Here is an 18,241-nt window from a genome sequence, read left to right as displayed (position 1 = left end):
ATCAACCGCAGGATAAACAATACTGTCGAAATATTTTCAAAATCGAGCTTAGATACCTGGGAATAATGATCGATGCCAAGTAGAGCTTCAAGGGGCACCTATGCGCGAGAAAAGGCGGCAAAGGCTAGCTCATTTCTGGCAAGGATGATGCCTAACATTGAAGGGTCAAAATTTAGTCGCTGGCTGCTTATTGCAAGGGTGGTGGAATCTATCTTGCTATATGCAGCTCATGTCCTGGTGGCACAACTGGGCAATAGGGTGAACAAGAGGAGGATGAGTTCAGTATACCGGTTGATCGCGCTGATGGTGTGCACCGCGTCTAGAATGGCATCACGTGAAGCAGCGGCGGGAGTGATTTTTTTGGATCTGCACATTACACTGCAAACTGCACTGTGGTTTCAAAGAACTGTACTGGTACACAGAAAAGGAATTAGTGATCGTGTTTATAATGAAGTTAAATCGACGGGATATAGGACGGCCCATCAGGAAGTGGCACAGATTCTTTTGCGTGAGGGAAATTAGCAGTACAATTTTTTTCCGAAATATCGGTGAGAGTTAACTACTAATGAAAAATGGGAGGAGAAGTTGCATTGTAACATGAATCCATATGCGTTCGAAACCCTTGTTTAATTGATATTTTTAGAGGGTCATTTGTATAAATTTTTTATCTCAATGTGTCCTCAATTCGAACATGTACAATACTTATGTGCACACTCGCATCCCCTTTGGAAGTGTAAAGTTGGAAACACCTGCTTGTACCAACAATTTCAAGCCTCGGCGACCAGAAATTTATCCTTTGCGAAAACCCTCCACCATCCTTTTCAGATGCAATAAAACTGTCCAAATAAACGAACGTTTTGAGAGTGCGTATATGAAATATTGACCACCTTTCGAAATCGTTGAAACTATAAAACCTTAGGTGTCGATAGGCCTAACAATAATTCTCCAGTAGGAATTCTGTCAACGAACCTAACTCCTTAACCTCCGAGTTCTCGAAACCATACACAAACATATATATGAATTACAAGTCGGATTCGCCCATCAATAAATTTTATTCCAGCTCCAAGTTTTCGTTTTAAGTTACCAAAAAGAATGTTGCAAGCGCATTTATTTTGCGAAAGAACGCAACGATGCAACCAGCATTTATTGAAAATAATCAAAGAAAAATTGTGCAATTTTACAATATTTTGCATAGGATCCAACTGGTCCACATTGAAGTATGGCCCACGATGTTAGACCAACAAGAAAAATAACAACAAATATGCCACATTGAAACCAGGCAGACTGCTTGGGGTCCAATCGGACAGAAAACAAAATCCCAAGAATTGTCCATGAGGAGCAGTTCCATAATCGGGAGGCGGGTCAGTGTCGTTCAATCTTTTTCGGTTGGTGTTTCGAGGGTTAAGTTTGGAGGAGCTGTCTAGGTTCGAAAGTGAAGTGTTAGGCTGGAAAGGCGTTAGATAAGATCGCGGGGAGCCTTTCGCAGTCAAAATGAATAATTAGAAATGTTGGCTAAGAAACGAGGGGGTTGTTGTTTCCATGCTGTTCAAGGACCAGGAGAAAATGTTGCATGTAACTCTAAAGAACCTGAGTTGAAGACGCACCCTTCGAAGGTTCTATCCCGACCGCTTGTAGTTAGCCACTGATATAAAAGATGAGTTGGAGGTGGACCTGCAGGAAGGCCACGATATGCCAACATGATTCTGATTCTGATGCTGATTCTGATTCCGCGATTCCAAGACTCGACTCAAAACTAACAACAAGAACAACAAACATCGCGGTCTTAGGTCCACGAAACCGACGAGGTATACCTTCATCTTGTTGGGGTCTCTACGAGCAATCGCGAATGCGCGACTAGAACAATTCATTTGAAATGCGCGATTAACATGCCCGATAATGTTTAACAGTCATTTGTTGTTTGCTAAGCATTATACAGTCCTGGAATTTTCGCTATGAGAGTTTTATGACATCAAGCCTTGTTGGAACGTATGTACGTGTGCATGTTCGTATGGCTGGCAAACGCGACATCACTACAACTCGCCATACGGATACGGATACAAATACGGGCTGGCAAAAAATTGGTAGAAACAACGATTGCCTTTGTCATCGTTTTAGCAACAATTTCCAGTAAGCAACCTCACAAGGTCTCACTGCTGCACGCCAATAGTAGTGAACATGCATTGAAAGATCATGTGAATTTGAATGCAGGCTTAAGTGGCATTCAAACTTGGAACGGTATTGGGAGTGGTGAAAGTTAAGGAAAGAGGAAATTTACACTTATACGGTTGGGGTCCGGATAGAAGTACTCTCCCTCCCTTGGATGCAGAAAGCAAATGTTCCATCAGAGATAACTATTCCTTGAAAGAGGAAGCTTCCTTCCGAATGACCCCCTGGAATGCAGCTTGTCTCCAGAGCTTACTACTCAGCCTGCACTTACCCTTAGAAACATACACTCGTTTCCAATTTCTGACCATAACAAAGCCGAAGTTATCCCCTCATTTGATTCCACAACGATCATTAAAAATTAGTCGAAGAGTCCAAATTGAAGTTGTCCGTCCCCTTTGAATACTAAGAATGTTTGCCACCGTAGAACTACCAAAAACGTGAAATCGTGACTTGCAAATGTTCCCGAAGCGAAGCAAAATGGACTCTGCCAGCCACTAAAGGGTCCAGTAGGGAGCATCCTTGCATTCCGTTTCAATGCCTAAAAGTCTGACCATCCCGACCGTGGATTCATTCTCTTATTTGGTTTCTATGACCAAATGGATGTAGGCAGAGGTACATAAGAAAAGTACGTGAGTTGGTTGGGAAAATGGTAAAGCTGGGCTGGAGGATAGGTAAGCAAAGAATGTACTGATTCCGGTAATCTGTAAAAAAAATAGCAGAAAGTTCTAGATGGATTCGAGACCAGCATTCCTTTTAGTAACGAAGGACTAAGAGCCATTTGAGGGGCGCATCGAGTAGGTCGGTGCTATCGCATCCCAAAACAAATTTCGGGATTCTCTCTTGATTTATAACCTTGGAATCTAATAAGTATCACCAACAAAATCATGCTTCTAGACTATCTTCACTTCCCGAACCATTCGTAATATGAGTTACAAAGTCTCATTTAGGTGGTCCATTCGGGGTTCAAAACTAGTTTTCATACGCACTTTTATGTGTACGTCCGCAATATTGGCTGATGCGATTGGAATCATCTCCGCCATGCACTTCTGCATTTCACTGGTTGCATTCTAACTTCTTGAAGGCATGCAAAGAATAATCTCTGGTTGCTGGTTGCCAGAGGTAATGGCAGAGCTAAAGATATGGTGCCTTATGGATTATCCAATTGTGAGAATGTTTTCCGCTGTTTGCTTGTTCGATTGATTAGGATAAAGATAGGCAAAAGAAATATTAACAACGTGTCATTGCGTTGTGCGTTCCCAGAGGAATGGTTTTGAGTTATCGACAATAAGTTGTTCCTATTAAAATATATTTTCGAAATGATGGTGCACTGATAGTCACATAGAATCCTCACGTTCTCCTCTTCTGGATTATATGAAAGTTTGAACGGAGTATTGGAGCACACTGAATCATATGCCTGTGTTTATTAGGCAAGAATAGCTTCTCATTATTTTTGAACATCCGGTAAATTCGGCTCATCAGTTTTATTAACTACTCTTGTAAATTCACGTCAACTCTTCGACCTCTAAAATATTGATCACAATCTGAACTCCGCTGTGACAAGCCCAACGATACCACTTTATATTGAGTTCAGGCTCAGCATTCATACCGGTGGATGCAAGCCTTATCTAAAGCCTCAACCGAAGGAAGGAGTACGGTATCCCAGTTGTACAACGCAACTCTATGTTTGAGCCCCGAAGGATTCTGTTCATGATAACCACCCGTAGGGGCCATCCAAAATACCCGGTTCGAGAATACATGCTCCAGGAATTATACCGAGATATATCAACTCAGAGGGATATCCCTGTCCCCATGGTACCAGATAACCTGTGAAGAGGCTTCGTGGCTGAAGTCACTTCAGGTGCACACTCGGGTCTGATCGCTGAAGGCCCCGGAGCATTCGCCTATTGCATCACGACAGCAAGTGAACGTGAAAACAGTATTTTCCAGTGTCACCACGTGGAGGTCCTTTTTGGTTACTCGATGTTGAATCGGTCGATAGGTTGCTTCCCGTCTGCCTTCTTGCCACCTCAAGGCACTTAAGATTTCTGCAGACAAGATCAAATCCAAATGGCACTGGCAATTTAATGATCCTAGCTCCTCAACCCAATCAACAAATGGGAATTTCGGAACATACCGCCTGCCTCGCCGATCAATGTAACTTGTTCAGTGTCTGCTCATTTTACCAGAATGATAGGAGATCAAGAACGAAGCTGGGGGCTTTCAATTTATCTGCGCTGATTCAGCAACATCATTGCATCTCTATTTTTGAAACTTAGCTTATGTGGTTGCCATTCACTCTTTGGTGGACATATTGAATCAACCACGTCTATGCGCTATCGTACACAACTGCTAAAATGCGTTCCAACTCCTTTCAAGACTTGCTGAGATATCCGAATTGTTCCTCTACTCTTCTGCATCAAATGTTCTTGTGGCGATCCACACATCGGGCATCTTGGAGGAGGGGGTTGTACCGCATGGCAGACAACAATAAAATTGTCGTCCTTCTTTAATAAGTGACCAACCCAATGCTACTTTTGCCTTCTGGTCACATGGTTCGCCGAGTAGCTGGCCTGTAAACCGACCAAGTTCTTTGTACGAAGTAGTTTTAGGTCAGCGTAGCTCATGACAAGTCGCAGACAAGTGTAAGAGTGCAAGTGCAGGTCACTTTCCAGCTGCTCCTCCCACATAGCAATACAGAATGAACATTAGCACAGAACAGTTTTCACTTGAGCATCTAATCTATTAATGCAATGCGCGTCAACGACACCTAAGCGCCATCGTTCATGGTTACCTGAAAGGCACTTAAGCTCCCCACCGACTTACGGAATCACCCAAAATCCTTCTCTATGGTTCTGCATCAAGTGCTGTCGAGGTGATCCACTCCTCGGCTATCCTGGAAGACTGGATTCCACTCCATGGTGTAGCCCGTAATACTATTGTTGCCCTTCCTTTATGTGTGAACTATACGCTGTCACTTATGTCTTCCGACCAGAAGACGTACGGGTGTCAAGCCTGTCCCTTCGTGTCAGATCTACGTATCCCAATCATACGTCGCAGACAGATGGAGACGAAAGCTTGAAGCCCTTTAGTAACAGTGGGGGTCATTTTGCCTGTGTAACTAGCATGTAGCAACATAGGAAGAACACTAGCACAAGACAGTCTCTATTTAGTAATCTTGATGTTAAGACAATTGCATTTCCAGCTTTTAGACAAGATAGTGAAAGCAGATCGAGCGCTGTTAACGCACCGGGGAACAGGCAGCCCAGTGCCATCGTCGGCAGAAACCACGTTTCCTAGCTATACAAATTGATCAACGTCTTCGATGAATTGCCCATTAATGCATATAGGAAGAGTGCAATAATCTCGTCAGACTGCGAACTTTGACTTTGTCGATATTTTCCTTCAGTCCAACTCCACATGCCTCATCCTTCCAAATTGAGAGGGGGGCGATCTCTGTTGCTTTCCTACAGCCCCCAAAGATGAAGCCCCGTCAACGCTGACTTACCGAATGGCAACTCTCTTGGAAAAGTGAGTCAAAAAGCATTTGCTTTTTGAAATGAACTGGTCGTGCATGGCACTTCTTTATCCAACTTTTAATGGGCTATGGGGGTTTTCAGTCATACCTGCAGAAGCTTGGGAAGGCAAGATCTTCAGATTGTGTGTTTTGAAATGGAGTGGCAGACGACACGGATCACATTTTTTTCTCTTGTAGGAGGTGGAATGGGTTTCGTGGGTAACTTTATTCAGAACACGTTGTCAGAGAGATGCTGCGGCGTGGTAGCAGATGGCTTCGTATTATGCATTACGTTCGGGTTCCTCTTGTTGAAAAGAAAATTGAGATCGACCGATAGACGAACCGAATGGCAAGGGATTCCTTGAGCTAACAATTCTCTTCTTCCTCTTCCCTGCCGTTGGTAAAAGCAAATGGGATTATATATAACAGAGCGATTACCGCCAGTAGGAACAAAATGTAACAGTAGGTATACCTCACTTTGAAGAACATCATCATCAACGGCGCAACAACTAGTATCCGGTCTGGGCCTGCCTTAATAAGGAACTCCAGACATCCCGGTTTTGCGCCGAGGTCCACCAATTCGATATCCCTAAAAGCTGTCTGGCGTCCTGACCTACGCCATCGCTCCATATTAAGCAGGGTCTGCCTCGTCTTCTTTTTCTACCATATATATTGCCCTCATAGACTTTCCGGGTGGGATCATCCTTATTCATATGGATTAAGTGCCCTCTCACCGTAACCTATTCAGCCGGATTTTATCCACAACCGGACGGTCATGGTATAACTCATAGATTTCGTCGTTATGTAGGCTACGGAATCGTCTATCCTCATGTAGGGGGCCAAAAATTCTTCGGAGGATTCTTCTCTCGAACGCGGTCAAGAGTTCGCAATTCTTCTTGCTAAGAACCCACGTCTCCGAGGAATACATGAGGTCTGGAAAGATCATTATCTTATACAGTAAGAGCTTTGACCCTATGGTGAGACGTTTCGAGCGAAACAGTCTTTGTAAGCTGAAATAAGCTCTGTTGGCTGACAACAACCCGTGCGCAGATTTCATCATCGTAGCTGTTATCGGTTGTGATTTTCGACCCTAGATAGGAGAAATTGTCAACGGTTTCAAAGTTTGAAGAACGATAATGTTTTAATTATCTTATTCAACGATAACCAAATTTCCATCCATTCTGGCTGATATATCTATAAGGTTGCCTTTCACCCCTTGACGGGGTATAGCGCGTCGACCCATTACTCGGGGTTACCTGAAATGCCTTTCAGCCCCCCCTCCCCACAACGCACGGTATAGCCAGTAATGCGATTGCCGCCCCTCTTTAATGTGTGACATATCCACTGCCAGTTACGTCTTGGGATCACAGTGCGCACGAGTGGTACGCCTTTGCCCTAACCAAGTTCTTCGTCTGAGATAGTGTCATCCCAGCGCACTCCGATGTTATGACGCAGATAGGCATTGAAGAAAGCCTGAAGTTTTTGGGTAACAGTGGACTTACATTTTCATGCGGTACTCCCATATAGTAACACACAAAGAACATTAGCACAGAACAGTCTAAACTTGATCTTAGTGTTGAGATAACTGTATTTCCAAATTTTAGACAGGGCTGCGGAGGCGGATCTAGCGCTTTTAATGCATCGCGCAACACCATCCATAGAAATTACGCTTCCTAGGTATACAAATTGATCGATGCCTTGGTTTCTCTGGGCATTGATGCTCAGGCTCAGGCAGCAGATCTGCAGTAACTGCAGGTGTAGCGATAAATAACTCTTCAGGGAGACCGTCAAGCGCAGCGGTCATAGGACGAAATGATTTCCCTTGTGCTTGAAGGAATAGTCCATATCCGAACGTTCAATCCACAAGAGGCTGAAGCTCACTGGTTGTGATACGGTTAAGAACGATGAAAAGGTTTGCGACCAAATGCAAGGTCTTTTGTGAAGCGGTATACATTTCTGAAATCATTACAATTTATGGCATTCCCCACTTCCCTGACTACAATATCAGATTTTCTCTTGTCACGGCGTACACTATGATGAACTTTTGGGGATTTTGCTCGATATCGGAGTTCGAGCGTGTGACGTCCGCCACAACTTGCAGTCAATAGAGCGTTCAATAGAGCCTTCAACTCTTTCAATTCATCGATCCACTTCCACGATTCCGCAATCAGCCAGATATTATGACGCCCTTTCGAGAAGGGGCGGAGGACCTGCGTAGCATTCGAGAAAAGAACACTTTTGATGGTAGTCCAACGTTCGTCGTTATTCTCAGGCGGGCTACTCAGTATATCTGCTGTTCGATCAGCAAGATAGCTCCCCCACTGTCGAGCAACAGTTAGGTCGTTCAAGCGGTCGATATTGAACTTGGAGGGTCCCAGCTCTCCAACCCTGTGAGAACTGACGGACGCAACAAGCGAGCGAACGTAAACGACCACCAGTCTCCGTTGGTAGCGTAGCGTTGTGATGCTCCTTAAACTGGTCCGAAATACAGCACTTAGAAGTCTGTCAGATGCCGGTTCCCAGGTCAGGAGAGCATGCCTTGTGGTAGCCGTCAGAAGCAACCCCATACCGGATTCGTGCCTGCTACCGCTTGGCAATTCTTTTTAGTCGCCTCTTACGAAAACCAGGGAGGGCATTGAGTGTATTAAGCCTTAATTCACAGGGCTAAATCTGGTTAATGCTCCATGTTAAAAAACAAAAATCTTCGCCTTCATGTTGCCGTTGAAGATTATTCTGTAGATTATTCTGTAGCTTCCTCAGGCAGCATTTCCAAGTCCTATTGAAGGATGCTCGATATCCCTTTGCTATGACAATGGCATTGAATCAAATTTGTCACAAAATCGATCAAGAAAAGGAGAAATATAGTTCACTTTCAAAAGGGGACAGGTAAGAGGGAGATCAAAGCCAATAAAGCGTCTACTGCAAAATAGGATTTCCCTAGCTTATCTCGGTGACTATTCCTAACCCATAATTAAAAATTGCAACTCTTCATCCTTGAAAACGTCAATTATGAAACAAGCGAGGGAAACGCATGAAGTTATAGAAAAAGTCACCTTTCCTATGGGAAGGTAACGAGCATGTTGTGCATGATTCTATGTACCTAAGCTAATTCCGTGCAATTAATTGATGAATTTATTATCATAGTCTCGCGAGTTTTCCATCCGCGGGATTTCACCACTAAGATTGAAAAAAGCCGCGGTTCTGAACCCTCGGTAGATCGTGCGTCTAATTCGCTATTGTGGATGTTTTACCGAGTGACGGAAACGGATATGAATAATTATCTGCTTTTAACTCTGAGCTTGTATTTTTTGTCGGAATACAAACAGAACCTATGGCCAATAGTATCATACCAAGGTAATGGTTGTTTAATGCTCATGTGCACATGTGTTTTTCCATCGCGTAATATCAATTAATAATTTCTAACCGTGGCGTTTCATTATATTGTAACGGCCATCGGTGGGACGCACGATTGTCACGCGCCTTTATACTGGAGCTAGTGTTACCGGGTCCAGACAAATCTCCCTTGGAAGCTGTTCCAAGAACTTAATATTTTAGTCAATACCGGGCTTAGCCATTCTTGAACGAAAGATAAATATTTTACTGAAACATTCCTTAGCAGGCATGGAAACCCTCTTCCGGAGAGGGCCTAGAAAATCCAGTCCAAGCAATTACCCTATTAACATACGTATCTTTTTCGTATCTACCCTACTCCTAGATAGAATGCAAAAGTCGACATGCACGCATGCATTCTCCCTGAACTATTTTTCCAATCATTTCCTCGTTTTGAATAATTTCACTCAGAGCGACGTCAGCTTGACTGAGACGATTATCGAATGGGACCGACAAATAGGATAAGACGGATTATCCTGACGAGTCTAATTTTCAAATAAGTCCTTAAGATGTTCACTGTAGCATAAAAGAACATCCGAGGAAACTATCAGCCCGAATGCATACCTTTGCCCGCTTCCAGACGATAACTTCTGACTTTGTGTGCATTTCGAATTAAGCCAGGATATGTTTTGCAGACATCTCGAGGATGTTGTGGATTCGAATCTAATTTGGACGTATCACTTCCATGTGACAATTTTCAACAATTGAATTCCATTTCGTTGTGAATCTATTCGTTGAAGATAAAACCGCAAAGATTTTACGATTCGTTGAGTAAAATCCAAGAAGATTTACTCGCATTCAATTCGATTGGATTCGCTTATTCTTGAGAGAGTCGATTTAAGGAAATTCTTATACGGGGATTGCTATCGAGGATACCCTGACGTAAGGAGGATAAAAATAAACAATTGCGTGAAAGAAATACGGATTGCTAGGCAGATTTGCGGTGTGCGGTTATTCTTAGGTGGTGGCTTCCTTTGTTGAACTTTGAGTCCTTGAGAAGCTTGGAATCTTCTATAAAATACTTTTGTAAGAGAAGAGTCAAGTCACGAACATAAAACCCTAAATTAACTCTTCAATTGAAACGATCTAGTAACGGGTATCAATCCCAAATCCTTACAATCCTTTGCTTTCTAGCTGGACTGAAAATCGCTGCAAGTTATTCTATTGGGCCGAAAAATATGAGGGACGATATGTGTGTCTTTCCCAGGTTGATGCTAAGGGGAAGGTGTTTCCAATATTTGGCAGCATGCAGGACAATTTTGAGTAATCCTGAAGCAGCCCCTAAAGTTGCGGTTGGTGTTCTTGGAATATTTAACTGCAAGCGTCAAATGTTCCGGACGCTTGTTTTTGGGTCCTTTTAATTTGAAAGTCGTTTTATCAATTCGTTTACTTATATATGATTTTGACACCGACGTAGTTATATATTGGGAGTCTGGTGGGATCAGTTCGATTTGACGACGCGTCCTAGACAAGATATTTTTCCTGCTTTTTCCTGTTTTTTATTGGAATGGAAAGCTTCAATTTACTTTCCCCTGATGAAGGCCTCTACTAGTTTGAAAATAGGTAATATTTGATGAGACCTTTGCTTCAGTCAAATTGTGGTGCAGCGGGGTTAACAACATTCGAAATTTATGTCCGCAACCGGTCAAGAAAATCGCTCTACTCTTCCTGGACCCTTGAAGAGGTCACACGTTAGTATTTTGCGCGATCTGCAATGACTGCGCGAAATGTTTTCACACAATTTTCGACGTTGTACCGACGCAGCGAAGGTCAAGACTCGTTCTCGGGTGAGAAAAGTGCTCTAGAAAGCGACAACAATGAATCGAGATGAATATGCTACGCGCACCGGACTGGAGACCGAGATTTTGGGAAAACCTTGCGATCCTTTCCTTGTTTTTGAAGAATTTGTATGCGATGTGCCGTTCGAGATCACTTCAAATGGGCGCCTCGAAGTTCACATGTTCCTATGGTATTTCTTCGTTCACCAACGAGCTATGGGAGTCCGCTGCTACTTGCAACAGCTGGGGATTTTCCTTCCAGGTTGGGGAAAATTGTCGTCGCTGTGCTCGAACGGGGTCACCATTTTAGGCGCAGACTTCTTTTGTCACTATGGGTTGCTGGTGGACTTGCAGAACAGGTCCTTTATAGATCCCACGAACAGTCTTAATTCATCGGGCCAAATTGCATCTCACCCAAATAACAATCTTTCCGTACTTTTGGAGAACATTACTGACTCTCGTGCTCGGACACTCCTCCAAAAGTTGAGCCAGATTACTACCGGATGTAGTCTCTCAAAACCAGTGAAGCACAATGTGCAGCACCACATTAACACTACTGGTTCCCCGATCTTCTCGAAGGTGCGTCCTCTACCACCCCAGAAGCTGGCTATTGTGCGGAAAGAATTTGAGCAACTTGTTCAACAAGGTATCTGCAGAGCTTCAACCAGCTGTTGGTCTTCCCCACTACATATGGTCCCTAATCTAAACGGCGAATGCCGCCCCTGTGGGGATTACAGAAGGGTAAACCCACAGACTGTTCCAGACCGATATCCCATTCCACTCATCCACGACTTCGCGCATCATCTCGCAAACTGCCGCATCTTTACAACCTTGGATTTAGTCACGGCATATTACCAAACCCTGAGCTGTGCAATGCGGCGTAAACGTTCATTCACTCGGTCCTGCGAAACCTCGACTTCTGTTTCGTGTACTTGGATGATGTTTTGGTCGCTGAGCACTTAGCCCACCTCGACTGCATTTTTCAACGTCTCCTTCAAGCCGGTTTAGTACTAAACGTTGATAAATGTAATTTTCTTCAAACATAGGTGAGATTCCTCGGCCACTCTATTTCCCCTGACGGAATACAGCCCGACCCAGACAAGGTGCAAGCAGTAGGTGCTGCTCTTCACCAAAAGGTGAATCAGATCTGGCAGCCGTTGAGCTTCTTCTCTAGACAGTTAACCCACGCTCAACGGAACTGCAGCACTTAGGATCGAGAACTGCTCGCCGCGTGATTGAGCATTAAGTAATTCCGCTTTTGCCTAGAAGACAGGCTGTTCACAGTTTTCACGGACCATAAGCCTCTCACGTATACTTTGGAACAAAAGCCCGACAAAGCGTCCCCTCGTCAGTTCACGGAGACCCTGAACTGACGGTTTTTCATTACCATCGCTATTAAGAACGCAAGAATGGGTGTCTGGCCTAGGCTCGCCTTAATAGGTAGGGACGTCTAGATTTTGCGCCGAGGACAATTAATCCGATATCACTAATGGTTGTCTGGCGTTCTGGAATCTAAGCCACGGTTTGCTACGTCTTTTTGGACCATCGGTATCACTCAATATCGTTACCTTTCACAGTTTTTTATTAGTTCTTGGCAGATTGATAGATATTAGAAGCGACTATAGCTTTAATTCGGGCCTAGCCCGCATTAATGTTTCTTAGCGAAATATTGGCAATTTTTGTAATTCTTATAGAAATTTAATTAACATTAAAGTGAGCATGCAGTTGTACCTACCTTCTGTGTCAAAGATGGTCTAACGTTTGGTTGAAAAAGGAAATCATCGAATTCTGCATAGTCTGCATCTTCCGAAAGCCTTCAGTCCCATCTGAAAAAGAAGTTAAGAATTACATTTCTTAGCTGTCAAAAAAGTGGCTGTAAGGGATATCAATTTAATTGCTAGCAATCTGAAAATCTCGAAAACAGCAAGGGAATGACTAAGCCACAGAGGACTATAGTGTAGTCAGCAATAGTCACATGAGGTGACAAAATCTCTTGCTGAGCGACCACCAAAGTGTGATTCATACACCACCGTCATCTCAAACGCGAATTCGTAAAGGGTCTGCGCAAGAAAATCATGTGTGACCCTGCATTGATTGAGGTTTGCTTGTCTTCCTAATTTTCGGGAATTTACCACTTCCTGCAATATGCCGGTTATCCCGTCCCCCCTTTCCTTTGCAAAAAATGCGTACGGGGTTCTTATATCATTCCTTGACAATATGCTCTTTCTCCTCACATCTTTGACATCGATCGGACCGATCAAAGCCGTTAGTGCATGCATTCGCGAAGTGCTCAAATATCAGGCATTTGAGGCACTTATTTAGACAGATCTCTTCTCTGGATGCCACCTCATCGATATCCTTGCACTGTATATAGATCTCGTGTTGTCAACGTACCGCGATATTCTGGTTACGAAAGTCGTCAGTTTTTGCCAATGCCAAACATGAGATCGCCTTTCTGAGCCCTCGGGATTTTGCTGACATTTCCGCCCAGGTTTCATGGGTTGGGGTCAGCCTTCGCCTTTTTTAGAATCCTCGCATACGACAGATTTCCATTACTGGAGACTAAAGACTCTTTCATCTTCCTACGGCCTATTATATAACACCCTGATGGCTCTCACCATATTCACGTGGTTCAGGTTGTGTTTGTCCCTGACAAATTCGGACCCGCTCAAATATTCTAGCTCGAAGCTGCATGAAAGGTTGTTCCGGGTCAGGGCTCTGTTTTCGGTGTGCCTTGGCCGGATTCCTCCTTTTAAAAATTCCCACACTTTATCATTTGCTAAGCTCCTATGAGCATTTTCTTTTGCCGTTTTGGAATTGGATGAGATCGTAAAATTAATGGACTTCTCTTGAATGGATTTATTATTTTATTTTTTTGAGCAGATGCGGTGGTGTCGAAATCTCTTTTTTTGGCCAGACATCTCCTCTTGGCAGAGTTATGCTTATTTCACCATCACCTTCTTCTCCGAACCTTGTAGCATTAGATGCCACGTTGGCTAAATGTCCACGACCGAGGCACTGTGGTCGAGCGATATCGATGGCTGGAAGCCCGCTTGCTCACTTCCAAAAGCCGCGGGTACTGGGGTTCCGAGCCCCCGTAAGTTTATTCCTTCTCACTTCTTTCATTGTTTTTTTAATTTCTGGATACCCTTCCGATAGCTATTTTGGTCTACGCACCGGAGATGGGCAAACCCATCCACAGTCAGAAAAGGAAAGTACAAGCTCACATCAATAGGTATGCCACTATTCGCCGATTCGCGCTTTTTGTGAGATCCTCACAGTCCGTCTGTCTGCCTATCTATCTGTCTATCACACCTGATTTACTCGGTAATCTCATATTGTCACGAAGTTTGATGAGAACAGGTGAGCCCCTTTACATGCAACGAGTGCAAAGCTATAGAAGGCCAAACTTTTGAATTCCACATGAATTTATTGTACTTCAAGACATGTATGACATCATTAGCACTTAAAGGGAACTCACACGAAGGCAGGGTATATCTGAATCTTCCTCTTTTTAGTTATATTCATGGCGCGCACATATATGGACCGACCTCACTTTGGGAAGGATGCTTATTGCTTGACTGAATGCAGGCTCCTTACCTCGCATTTAATCTCCGACTGTGACTCACAACGTTGGTTTCTAAAGGCACTCAACTTGTTCGCCCCGGCAGGATAATCAGTGGAACTATCAACGACATATTCTCGGTATAACTTTTGTAAAGCTCTGAGTTGTTGGACGAGATGTGGGGGACTGGGTATAAAAGACCCTTCTCCAATACGTCAAAGCGTATGGTTTGAGCATGAATCACAAACTGGCACCACCAACTCATTCTGTCAACGGTTGGCACCTCGAAGTTTTTCCACCGGGACGGGATGTAGAACGTTGATGTTTTCGGAAATGATGCTACTTTTAGACTGGGTCATGCTAACACAGTTCGTGCACTATGAAAGAATACCCCAATCCATACCCTAAAGAAAACAGCCCCTCCCCTTCCGATTCTGCATTTTATCTCCTGGGGTTGATTGCAGCCGTTACTGTGTAACACCCCCGTATATGATTTTATGTACCTTCTCTAACAGAGAATCTTTAAATTTAAGTCGATTAACATATGCATTGTGTTTTTCCCGTTTAATTAATTAATTGTAGTTAATAATTAGATAGTCATCTCGAAATCACGGTGGTGGCATTTGATTTGTAGATCAAACGACCCCAACAGCACTATGGGTCTGGGGAGAAGAAGTCCTCCAGGAAATGGGCGCATTCCAAAGATGGATTCATCACAACAGAAGCGAAGGAGATCCACATATATAGCTGCTATGCTCCACCCAGTACTACACTTGTTGAGTATAAGTAGATGATGAGTGCGCTGGTTCTCGCCGGAGGACGACGTTGACCAAAAATCACAGCGGGTGATTTTAATGCATGGGTTTTTGAATGGGGCAGCTGAGCAAAGAATGTGAGAGGACGTGTTCCGCTCGAAGTATTTGTGATCCTCGCTAGTGTCGGGATCTGATAAACTTTCAGAGGGGGATACATTCTGCGCGGAATTCAAAACCGGTATGTCTCTGGATGGTACGATCCGAGAAAACATTGCCCAAATCGAACAGTGTTTGAAGGAAGCATGCGATGCTATTTGTTTACCACCTAAACAGGGGAGGTAATACCTCCAGCTGCGGAAAATACATGGTTGGACAACAATAAGGTCCCAGATTTGAATGGCACCCCTAACGCTAACACTGTTATTACTTCACCCCCTTCGTCCACCATGAACGAATTTGATTTTCGTAGACGTGTTGATCAGAAAGTGGAATGACAATGAATAAGTTACATATTGGCGATGTTCGACAATTCCATTGCGGGTTATGCCATGAAGTGGAATCGATTATCCTAGGATGATCGACAATGCTTAACCAGTGGGAATGGTACTATTGGAGAATATATGATGGTGATATGAATGATGTTAAATATTCTGTATGGCAGGTTTGCGGGTATATTTTTATTGTGGGTAACATAGGTGAATAGGTTTATGCACGAATGTTGGACGTTCACAACGGTACGCCCTCGAACTACCACTAAACTCCTCCCCGTCGTCAGAGGACTACTCTGGATCCGTTTGTCGCAGTACTTTGAGCTAGCTCTACCGCTCTCTCGGCTTGGAGAGCATTCAAGTCAGGAAATTGATTTCACCAATTGGAGGGGCGAAAGGAAGGGAACTGTTAGTTCAAGGAGCCTCCTGCCATCCACTGATTAAGCTCTATCTGCTTTGCAATACTCACTGCTCACTTTAGGTTAAACTATCACCTGGGGAAAATAAGAATATCTACGGAAACTGCCTGACTGTGAGGAGATCAAACCTCCACACATGTTTTAGGACAATGTCCGACACTTGTGGAAAGAGAATACTTAATACCAGATGCCACGATGAAACGCTTGGAAGTAGGGAACATAATAAACTTTCTATCGGTTACAATTTTAAATATAAAGAGGCACAATAGTTGTTTTAGGACGCAGTGCGACATCCTTGGACGGTATATTATTATATTATTATGTTGTCTGGATGGAGCTCCTCGGTGTCCTTTATAATGTTTCTGAAGAAGCCCATCCCATTTTCCACAAGAGAAAAAGATGCGATCGCGTCGTTCACAACCCAATCTTGTGAAGGTAAGATTGAAAACATTCGTGCCTACGTAGCTGGGTAGGGAAATAATCAACTGCGTCATGCTCTTGCCTAGGTTGCTAACGAGATTCACAATCCATTTGCTTCTTGTTTCGCCTTACTCCAGAAAGTTGCCCTTATTTGGTGCATTCTTTAAGTTTTTTCCATTGCGCTTGTACATAGCTTTACGCTTCTTACCACGCAAGGCAATGGGATTCACTCCCGCTATCACCATCAGTTCAGAGACAGCGCGGTAAGCAGATGCCACCCATAAAGTTTCCCGTCTCTGCACTTTCGTAAGGCCTTTACGATATACCTCATTGCCAAGAACATTGGCCCATACCTCCGCGCCGTAGAGTTGAAAGACTGCATTGCACTTATTAGAAGACGTCTTCTTTTAGAAGTATTATGCTTGCCGTTGGCCGACTTAAGATTGAAACTCCAGATACAGCAGTAAATGTAGGTATTTTGATTTGCTGGAAAAAGTTAATTTTTATGTGGGACCCATCACCACCACTAATGGAAATCCGGCCATTAGTGCCGAAGTTATGGCAGTTCAAAATTCTTAATTTCGCGCTAATTTGCTGCATCTGAAGTCATTTGCTGCTATTAGGCGAGCCCTTTTTGTATCTGTTTTTGGTGAACTTCTTGACATTTGCTAATAATGTTAAACTCTTAGTGTGAAGCATATGGAATTAGCTATAATCGATAGAGTACTTTGCAGGGCAAACTATTTGTGTAAATAGCTGCTTCCAGCTTCCGGATTCTCGACTTGTTTTTAATAGAGAGAACTATTTCTACCAGCTCTTTGATAGAGAAAATTGGGTAATTCTTGGTCCCTTTCATACTACTCTCATCAATTCGTAAGGGATGCCCAAGGGTGTCTCTAGAATTTCATGTAGGCTTTATGTCAAGCGGCTGAGTTTAGGGCATTCCTTTTGGCAATTTCCGCTGTCCACCAATTCATAGAAGGTCACATACATATACGTCTTGATGTTCTCCTGCGGGTGGAACCTCCGCAGGCTGTCATTATCACGATGGACATCTACGCTACCTCCCTACATGACCTCTATCCCCTTCTGAAGTCTAGTGTCTCATAGAGCAGGGAGCGGTTTCTCTGCAAATCCCTCAATATCCGTAAGAGATAGTTCGGCACGTTGAATGCATTGTCTAATATGCCTAGAATGTCTTTTCACTTTGCAGAATTAAAGAAATTTTTGACATCAAGCGTTACGAGGAGCATCACCTGTCTTACCCGGCGGCTGTGGGTCTCTGGTTGATAAGTAGCGTCTTCGACAGCATCCACTATAGAGCTCCTTGCTAGAAAACTAAACTGTTATGGGAATAAGTCTCCAGGAGCATATGTCGCTTCAGCGAGTCTACTCCTGATGAGCTTTTTCACCATTTTACCGACCATGGCAAGCATACTAGTATACGACAGTTCAGGGTCGCTTTCCCTTTTGCTAACCAAGGCAAATCTTTCTTTACCGCGTCAAGCTATAGGTTGCTTGTTTGCGGCGGGATACCATCGGGTTCTGGCACTTTCTTGTTTTTGATAGGGACGACTTCTTCTCCCAATTGTTTTATAGAAAAGCAATCTGTAGCGCCTTCTATGCTGCTTGTAGTTACCGCGGTCTTGGAACGTTAGTGGAATTTCAGTCGACTTTTTTCGGGATCGGCACCTGGTTTAGGACTCGGACTTATTGGATTGCCTGTGATTTTTGAATATCAGATGT

The 18,241-nt window shown here is 43.7% G+C and overlaps 1 long non-coding RNA gene across 1 annotated transcript in view; it reads right to left on the bottom strand.

The window, feature by feature from the left end:
- LOC119660212 overlaps nt 1–12,675 on the bottom strand; it is a 56,237-nt gene extending 43,562 nt beyond the window's left edge. Inside the window, exon 1 of the long non-coding RNA XR_005250408.1 lies at nt 12,584–12,675. This is a non-coding gene — a long non-coding RNA (uncharacterized LOC119660212). The remainder of the gene's footprint in view (nt 1–12,583) is intronic.
- Between the last annotated feature and the right edge of the window lie 5,566 nt (nt 12,676–18,241).

This window comes from Hermetia illucens, chromosome 6 (assembly GCF_905115235.1).
Source record: "Hermetia illucens chromosome 6, iHerIll2.2.curated.20191125, whole genome shotgun sequence".
Classification (NCBI taxonomy): Eukaryota; Metazoa; Arthropoda; class Insecta; order Diptera; family Stratiomyidae; genus Hermetia; species Hermetia illucens.
The sequence above is the reverse complement of the archived record's forward strand: the minus strand, read 5'-3'. Positions and strand labels throughout refer to the sequence as shown.